Genomic DNA, 10,569 nt, shown 5'->3' with positions numbered 1-10,569 from the left:
AGTAAGTAAAGTTAAAACTCTTCCAACAATTAGTTTTTTAAACAGTTAGTTTCAGAACTTCTAATCGGACACACCTAGAAGCATAAGGTCCTCCACAATATTCATCCGGTAAATGTTCCTTTTGTATCTGATTTGGTTATTTTCATACATTACGTTACATGCGAATGCAAAAAAGTTTTGTCTATTCAGTCCAACTAATAAAAAGATCTAGCTTTATTTGTGTTTTTTTAAATAAAAAACTATGCATGCAAACTTCAATGAATAAAACCGTATTAAACTAGGTTTCACTGGCCCGATCAAAACTTGTGAGGCGAGATATATACCGTAGGTCAATGCATTATATGAAAACAAACTCTTTAATTTAGTCGTCCGTTATTCCCTTTTCATGTCTAATTAAAGCAAAAAAGCCTGAAAAAAACTTTTATCTTTTATCCTTGCCTGGCAAAACATTTAAAATGTTATAAATCGTATTAAAACAGTAGATAAGAACCATAGTAAAAAAATATTTAAAACTTTTTTAATTAGAATTCAGTTTTGTGATAAACTGAAGAGACCCCCCCCCCCCTCCCCCACCCCAAAAAAAAACCTATTTAAAATGGAATTATCTTTGTGTGCTAAGTATTAGTACAGAGAAATCAATTAAGTTGATTGGTTGTTGTTTGCTTTCCGTCCAGAAGCAAATATTTCATGCATGTTTATGACTATAACACATAAATTTCAAATACAGTAGATAGGTCGTACAATAGGAGGTCGACAGTGAGGTTGGACGTGAAACTTTAAAATGCCTCTGGAAAATGAGGGTACATGCATATTGAATAAGGACAGAAATTTAGACTTGAAACAGCTGGCAATATTCGGACCACTCGAATAAAAGGTGCAAGAGTTTTTAATTTGCCGATAGCATTGATCCATAAAATCCACCCTGAAGTCGATCATCCATGTTTACATGTAGTTTAAAATATAATTTCACGCATCCAATTTAGGTTAGATACTTTTAGCTATCTTAAGTATTTGTGAGAATTCTGTGAAACTGTATTGTGTATTGTACTTTAGTTTTTGGTATGATATTCTGTACTACCGATCCCTACCGCTCTCTTGGTTAGTCTCGTGTGGGGGCGTTCGGCTCGAGAGCGGGAGGTCATTTGTTCGAATCCCGAACGACTCAAACAAAGACGTTAATTAAATTGGTATTCTATTTCAACGCTTAACGCATGGATTCATAGACTGAGAGCACAGACTGGCCGGCTGAGAGTCGGAAATGTGTCCGGGTCGGGTGACTTTTCATCCTGCGAACTAATATCTTGTGAACTTACACAAAAAAAAACCGACTCAGCTTGTCAGTCTAGTAAAAACGGGGTTAATACTCTTATTATATTTACATGTAATCGTCCTGAATATTATTTTATTTGCCGCTGGTCGTCATCCATTATCATTATATATTTTACCGTTTTATTATACAGTGAAGGGTTTTTCTTTTACTGGTTTACATTCCATTTTCTTAAATTTTCACGAATCAAAATTAAACTATGGCAGGTGAAATTTTTCAACCAAACACTTGTAATTGTTGGGATATCTTTGACGATAATATAATTAAATCAAATGTGCGTTTTCGGATATATATTGTTGAATTGACTCCGTATAACTATTATATAGTCATGGGTCGGTTTTGAGCTTATATTCTGTATACCCATCTTTCTATAAAAAAAAAAAGACCGAATGTTGATTCTAAATATTTTTATTTATCTGTGTCTTTGGGTTGCTACCGCATTAATGTATACCTTTATCTCCTTTTATTCAAAACCAAATGATTCGCTTGGGTATAGAAATATTGACATCTCTAGACCTCTCCCGTCCCACAGTATACCCTTGCTAAATGGGTGCGTTCGTTTGGCCTTTTGGTTATATGAATACGCAGCTTTGTCCGATCAAAATATGATAGGAATGTATATCCGATGCCTGGTGCAGTGAAAATTTCACGCTATCTTTACCTTTAAAAAACAGTCGAGGGAAAGACGATCTACGCACGAGCTGAATGATTGAAATGTGTAAACAAACAAGAAAGGTCAGCTAAATCTTTTCAAATAAGTCGCATGGCTGATTTTAACAACATTTTTTGTGACTTTTGCTAGAACAGTAGTAGATGAAAAAAAAAAATATAAGAAAACCGATCACCAAGACAATATAAAAAAATAAAACGCCCAAAATAAGTTGAATCTTTTTATAAATTGTTGTCAACCTTTTTTTTGTCATTTTTTTTTGTTGCTTTTATGACAACTATACCAGTCTGAGATATAAATAATCTTGAAACAGCAAATGTTGTCACCTAGACGAGACAGCCGTCATTGTACGCTTTAATATATGAGTTATTGCCACTCATTGAAAATTGTTTTTCTGTTCTAGTCCCCTATTAGTTTTGCTGGAAATTATACAATGTAACCCCTGATGTGTACTACGACAACGTTTTTTAATGTTACAAAAAGATTAAATGCAAAGAGAAAAATGATGGAAGACATGCTAAGATTTACGCATAAAAATTCAAATGTAAATAATAATGAAATATATAAAAATTGGAAAATTGTTTGAGACTATAATCAACTGAGGACAAATACATCACAACATGAAGCTGATTAATTTATTGCTTCTTTTTGTCCAGTGGCAAATATGTCATGCATATTCTTGACTAGATTCAAAGTGGATCAATCTGAAGGAAATGCTTACAAATTTAGAGTAGCACTTTTTACAATAAGGCAGAGCGTTCGCTAGAGGTAAAACGTATGCCGTAATAGAATAGATTTCAACCATAATGATCGGACTCGTAAGTTAAGCTATTAGCCCTCCTTCCCTCATTTTCCTCCACGATAGACGAATGTCATAAACAAAACGTCATGAATTTACAATCAATAACGGCCACTATAAGTAAATGAGATATGGACTTTTTTATAAATAAATTCCTATTGCAGCCAACATCTCCCGGTTCGGGACAGGTTATTATTTCCACAAATACCGCCTGATTATTGATCAAAAGCACTTTGAATCAAACAAATTCTTAATTTGTTGTTGTCTTTAATGTCGTTTATTTACTTTTATAGTGAAAGACAACTGTGAATACCGTGTGGTATCCACCCTATATTACTCTACCGCAGAATTACTACCTCGGGTGTTGGTTCACCATATTTAAATTCTTAATTGTAAATTAAGGTATTTTGCTGGGTGTTTTTTTCCCGATCCTATTTCGGACCCCCTGATTTTAAGAGGGCGTATTTAATTAGTCATGCCCGATTAACTACTTTAAGTCAATTGAACCTCTACTTAAAGACCTACACCGGGTAAATAAGTTCGAGGTACAATAATTAGACAATAGAAATCCTTTGTGAAATGGGATCGTCCCAGGTTTCTTAAATAATTATTTTGCGTTGAATAACAATGAAAAATGCACGAGCAGGTTTGTAACGGAAACTAATAATGTCTAACATAGACGATACATTCTACTGAAGAGCAATCGGCCGTTCCTGACTGTAGGAACGACCATCCAAGGTATCTATTGGTCTTTAGATATACTCGGAATTACAACAACACACACTTTTTCGCCTAAGGTTAGTCTCTTGGCGTTGAAAATTAAATACGTGCTAACAGATGAACTACTACATAATGCAAAAACCTCTGTAATTAAACAAATCACTTTGATAAGATAAGACCTTCATAAAAAAGACATCATTTGCACCTGGCGAGTTAAACTTACAATATACGTTAATAAAATAGAACATGAAGCGGACAATTATAGGGAACTAATGGTAGTGTTAATGATCATTGGTGGCGCTATGTATATAATTTGAATAATTCCAGCCTTCGTAACCAATGTTAGTACTAATGACCATTGATGGCGCAATGTATATAATTTGGATTATTTCAGCCGTCGTTGAATCAAAGCTACCCGGTGTTTACTCCTTTAATTCTGCATGAAGAGAAGCGATTTGAATAAATGAAGAGAAAACATATAGTTATTCCTGAAGGAATAGAGGTTGAATTGATCACATTTGTAAAAGTGTATATTAACTGTACATTAACTGTACATCTGTAAAACTGTTTATAAACTGTACATTTTAAAAATTGTATATAAATTGCAGCTCTGTAAAAATGTACATTAAGCACACGTTTTTAAGTCTGTGTATAAGCTAAACATATAGATTCTACCACTGCATCTTGTGTGATACGATATCTATCCACAGTTTATTTACAGTTTTACAGATGTATATTTTATATAAGCTATACAGACGTACAGTTTATCTACAGCTTTACAGCTGTGTAGTTGATTTACAGCTTTACAGCTGTGCAACTGATATACAGCAGTTCAGATGTACATTTGCTATGCATCTTTAGAACTTTACATCAAGATTACTTTTACTACAGTAGCTGTGTAGGAAACCATTTTTTTGAAGTACACATACTTAGAAAAAAAATTTCAGCATCTGGTGGATCAAAATAGCAAAGACAGAACATTAATAAATGAATGAAAGCTTACTTAAGCGTACTTTGATTTAAGGCAGACCTTTTCAGTGAAAGAAAGTCCAAACTTTATTACATATTTTTAACCATACATTCGTACCAATCTTGTTGTGTGGATCTGAAAATTGGGTCATACACCACACAAGAAACACAAATATTTGAATAGTTTTATATCAAAAGAAACTTATTATCTTTTTCTAGAAAGAATTCATACTAAGCTTTGCAAATTTTGACTTGGAGTTGATATAGAAACATCAAATATGGCATGTAGAGGAGAACTAGGTTTACTCCCTACATTATGCAATTATCAATAAGACAAATTATTGGTTTCATCTTATGAAAGATATTCAATCTTAAATATGTTCTGATGAGAGGCCATAAATATATCTCATTTCATATCAAGGACACATCTTAAATCTAACAATGAATCTTGGATAGGAAAAATTAAACATATATTTAAATTCCTAGATTGAGACTATCTATTTATAAACCTTTACACAAAACCATCTATTAAAAAAGGTAAACAATTCTCTACAAATAGTTTCAGAAAATTTGGGTAGCTACTCTAGAAAGCAGTTCTGGCAAGTGTACCGATATACAGTCTGTGAATAAATTAAAAACGTACAGAAAATTCAAAAAATATGTTTATGTTTGAACAATATTTAATAATAAATTAAAAAAAAAAAACAGACAGGCAAACAATTACACAATTCAAAACTAGCCTCGAAATCGAAAGAGGCAGGTTTATTTGTAATGAGCTAAAGACAGAAAGTGTAATCTATGTAAGAACGCAGTTGAAGATGAACTACATTTCTTTTAAAACGTCCTGTTCATAAAGATACTAGATCCCAATATTTGTCTTATTTAAATTCTAAATTTTTTCAAAGTTATCTGATGAAATAAAAGCAGAAGGGGTTATAATGGCCAATATTGGCCTCAATTTCGAGAATTTATCATATTCTGCTTATTTGTATGCGTATGGCTTTCTATTTCCGTTGGACATATTTCATTTTATGAAAGGAATTTTTTTTTTTAGTTATGAAGTCACAATGCCGTGTTTTGACATCACTTCACGTGCATATTTGCTGGCTTTAAGCATTTTTTACTCATTTTCACTAGGTATTTTTATGAAAAAAGTACCAGCGCATTCTTGCTCCAACAAAATATTTTGTCAGAGCAATAGTATCAACAAAAAGCATCTTAAGTTGAAATATTTCCATGAGGCAAAGCTGCGCTCATACTGAATTTTATTAAAAACTTGCTCAAACCGGTGTTATATAGTCATTCTTCCCCCATGCCAGTTTTTCCCCTGGGTGAAAAACCGGCATGAGCCAATCTTTCCCTCGGGGAAATTTTGGATCATTGCCATTCTTACCCCGCGGAAATTTGGCAATACGTATACATATAGTCACTTTCCCCCCGTGCCAATCATTCCCCCATAGTATAGATTTTACTATATTTATACAAGTCTGAAAATTAAACCCAACAGAGTTAGAATTATATTTTTACGCTGACAAATATGTTTTGTCAATTTACATTAACACAAGTCTTTCGATACATGTTAATCATTCTGTCTATGTGTCAACTAGTTTGTTTTTATTTCCACTAGTATTTTATAATAGTCGGTCTACATTCTCAACAGTTATACCACTCTGTGTATGTGTGTATGTGCCCACCAGTCGGTATATACATGTCTACCAGTCGGTCTATATGTGTACCATATTATACTGTGTCAACGTGTCCATCGTCTGTCTTCATGTTCATCAGTCCGTCTGTAATTGCATTTTGTTGTGTTATTTTGTCTGATATTCCAAATCTTCATTATGCTGACATTTACTTGCATTCTTTTGACCTGAAAACTTGCTTTAGGTGTATACACCATACTCATATCAGTAATACTTTGAAATGCCAAAAAGTTTTCTTTGGGATATATCATAAGCCGAGAAACATTTTTAAAATGTATTGCCAAAACCATTGACTTTGCAGGTTTTAGTTTTCCTGACAACAAGCTAGTATGACAAGTAAAGTTTCATATTAAAATAATCTTATCTATCGTGGGTTGAAAAACTGTCATTTCACAACCATACTAGATATATACATGGTTTCTAGTTAATGTCTGTCCCTGCATGTTTTTTTTTTATATATGAAATGTAGCAATGTCTCATACAAAAAAAAATCGTAAGTAGTCAATTCGTTATTAAACAACGACCAGTCGTGGAGAACATGATTATTATTAGTTGTAGTTAGTTTTGAAATAGCTGTCAGTAACTGAGAGTACTCTTATCCCGGTGCTAATTGATAATTGTGCACCATATCAACATTTTTAGTGAAGCCAATTGCATCTGATATTTTCAATGTTTTTCTTATGGTGTGTTGTTCAAGGCTGGATAATTTGGGGGTGTGAATGTTTAAAGCTAACACTTTCTGTATGTGCCATTCCGAAGCCAGGACCATGTAGTACAATTATGTTGTTGGTTAAAACTGGTTAATTATTAACTTAATACCAAACAGACAACAATACAATATAAACATGTATATATAACACATGTATGATAATTCAATGAAGATTTCGTCCCGCTAGGATAATAAAAAAACATGTTGCTATTTTCTTTTTAGATTAAAGATTTGGAACTGACGTCGGCGACGTTATCATTCAAGGGGGAAACATTAGCTTATCGTGCTATAAAGGGGGGAAATTGGTCTGATCCTGGTTTCCCCCCCATAACGATGAGGGGGAAAAGTTGTTGATCATGCCAATTCTCCTGAAAAATTGGATTGATCCAGTTTTTCCCCCGGAAAAAAATGGCAGTGGGGAAGAATGGCTATAGGACACAGGCATCAACAATCTAAAATTATCGTCTGTTTTTCATAGATATGTATATACCGGTATCAGACTAAAGTTTGACCAGGAACAGAAGTACTTTTTAACAGAATTTTTTGTTAATGGTTGATAACAATAAAGTTTGGCTCTAGATAGTAAATAAGTGTGTTCTTTATTTTAAAGTATAATATATCCTCTCAAGCTAAACCTCTGAACTTGCGTATTTATTTTGTTGTAAGCGATTACGGAACTTACGCACGGATGCTGTTGTTAAGAAGCTTTTTATAGCAGAATAGAAATCAGCATATGATTCGTTGTACTTGAAATTACCAGATAGAATTGAAAGAACTTAGTATAATTTAGAAGATGTGATCATATTTTTTGAAAATGGTGGAATTCGTACTCCGTGAAAGGTAAGTTACGCATAAGCTACCATGAACATCATTGTCACGTAAAAAGTTCTTCCCTCTTTTCATGTTGTTATTTCTGAAGAAAATTTTAATTTTATGATTCATTTTCTTTTAATTGCTTCAAAGTTATTCAAAATTAAGTACTTAAAACGTAACACAAATTACTATATGTATATACGTAAACAATTCCATGGTACAGCAGACGTTATGCAGTTGCTGTGTCGATGTGGTCCATATCGCCTGTACGCTGCGTTTGAAAGAAAAGGATTTACGTTCGCGTCTCATCTTGACATTTTTTTTTTCTTCATCGTTTCGTATTTTTTTACATTTGTCGTTTTAAATCATATTATCATTATCAATAATTTTGTAAAGACACCTTGAACAACTTAAAAGTAAAAATAAATAAAAGTATATATCCCAACTTTGTTCATTGTTAATTCTCAAGCTACATTTTCTAAATAATAGTAATTATCATTATCGACAGATTTGAATGTGTTTTACCCATGAAGAAATTGTATATGTGCAAAAGGGGAAAGTTCCGTTTGTTGACTTTGATGATAAATATAAAAAAGAAACTAAATCGACAGGCACCAATATACATTAAGACATGAGTCGGATTATGTTTTTTTTTAATTTGTATACATAAAAGGATTCTGCAGACAGTGGACTTAAATTATTACATGATAATTTCCTTGTAGAATTAAAAATGAGTGAGTATTTATATAATGTTATGCAATCGATTATTTAGTCTGAAAATGTATGAAATATTTGCCACTGGATGTTAAAAATCAATAATTTAAAAAATTAATAATCATTCATTTAATATTCATATAACTAAACACAGAATTTTGACAACTTAGAATATTATTTCTATTATGGAAAATCTTACCAGAATTTCATGTCATGCGCTGGCTTGCATAATCTTCGCTATTAAGAAGCGTTTAAGACAGAGTTTCATATTAAAAGAAATTTATTATATTTCAATCCAAATTTTGTGTTTAAACTTATATGAATAACAAACATCAAACCCCAACATGACTATTACCAAACAAATGAATGATGAACAGGCATTATAATGTCAGGCTTGTCAAATGCCGAAAATATGCTAGTATTCTCTGTAGTTTGTTTGCTGTCATATTCATTAGCCTCACCATTTAATATCCCAGCAGGCACAACAACGTTGAATCAACATTGAATAAACGTCAGATTTCAACGTTGAATTCATGTTGAAAAGTAATGTTGGATTGATAATTGATATGACGTTGAAAACATAACGGATTTCAACGTTGAAAATAGGTTGAATTTTGGTTTAAATTTGGTCGAGGTTTGTTGAAAACAAGTCGATTGCTGGTTGAATTGTGGTTGTTGTATGTTGAAATCAGGTCGAATGTTGGTTGTTCTGTGGTCAGTGTATGTTGAAATCAGGTCGAATGTTGGTTGAAGTGTGGTTAGTGTATGTTGAAATCAGGTCGAATGTTGGTTGTTCTGTGGTCAGTGTATGTTGAAATCAGGTCAAATGTTTGTTGAACTGTGATTAGTGTATGTTGCAAATGGGTGGGATGTGTGCCAAGGTAAACTTTTAATGTGGTAAATGTGGAGAATAGGATGTTGAACAATGGTTGGATTGAGCTTTTTTAACAGCTGAAATTATTACCCTTTATTATATTCATCAATGCCATTTTATGTGTAATAAAACTTTCGCACAACTATATGTTGGTGGTTGGTGTACATGTAGTATGTAGTTCCGTTGGTATACATTTTTGTGCCTTCACTTTTGTTAATAGACATGAGCTTGCTTTACTTATAACTATTATGTTCAAACTCAAAATATGTTTGTGACATAACACAGTAGTTATATAACAAGTTACCCACATATGCCTCTTACAATGTCAAACAAACACAATTAATCTGATTACTTAATTTTATTTAAAAAAAATAGTCCATCTGCTAGACATCTTGTACTGTTGTTCCATATTGTGGTCTCTAATTTTTACATTCGAAACTTGTTACTACAGCATCTGCAACAGAAAAAAAACATATTGTACTATCTTTTACATAACTTGGTTAATTTCATTATGCAGCCCAAATAAAGAACACTAGTGTCATATGAATAATATAGTTATTTCTTTAAATATTTATTAATAGCTATCATGACAGTTTTTTTAAACTTGAGTTCAGATAGTAAATAATAAATCATTTTAATAAAAACAAACCTAAAGATTTTAGTAGACAAAGATGCAGGGCCAATTTAAAAGAAATTGTGACAAAATCTCACACACTTTTATGTGAAAAAAAAAATAGTATGTATTTCAATACTTACCTCTTATTATTTCAATCGGTCAAGCTTGGACACCATAGGCATATTTATTCTTTTTACCCGAGATATACTTTACAGACATGGATTTTTTTGTAAGACATCATCTACAAAAAAAATACGTTTATTGAATTGCAGCATTTTCAAATTATCAATTCCCTCCTGAACTAATAAATAAACACGCTTACAAAATTTTGACATCCAGAACCTTTCATTGAGGACTTTCCGATTTGAATTTTCCTCGGAGATCACTATAATCTATTGTTGTGATCTCACATTTTTTCAATAATTGGTTGAAAACCTTTAAATCCATTAATTATTATTGTAGCATTACGGGAATTTTGTCCAGTCGAGAATCCTACATGATTCTGGAATCAGTGGCAGATCCTGCAATCATAAGGGGTCCACTGACTGCATAAAAGAGAGGGGGTTCAAGTCATGCTTCAGTGATTCATTATATAATCAACCAATGTTTCCCTCTCAAGGAGGACCACAAGCATTGAGATTTTTACAGTCACTCA

At 32.5% G+C, this 10,569-nt stretch overlaps 1 long non-coding RNA gene across 1 annotated transcript; it reads right to left on the bottom strand.

Annotated features, from left to right (window-relative positions):
• Window positions 1-9,641: 9,641 nt before the first annotated feature.
• LOC143074529 (uncharacterized) lies at window positions 9,642-10,223 on the bottom strand. The gene is made up of 2 exons (XR_012977914.1): window positions 10,055-10,223; window positions 9,642-9,752 (listed from the first exon to the last, which is right to left on the bottom strand). It is a non-coding gene; the product is annotated as an uncharacterized LOC143074529 (long non-coding RNA).
• Between the last annotated feature and the right edge of the window lie 346 nt (window positions 10,224-10,569).

Source organism: Mytilus galloprovincialis, chromosome 5 (assembly GCF_965363235.1).
Source record: "Mytilus galloprovincialis chromosome 5, xbMytGall1.hap1.1, whole genome shotgun sequence".
Lineage (NCBI taxonomy): Eukaryota > Metazoa > Mollusca > Bivalvia > Mytilida > Mytilidae > Mytilus > Mytilus galloprovincialis.
This window is presented reverse-complemented; position numbering and strand designations above follow the sequence as displayed.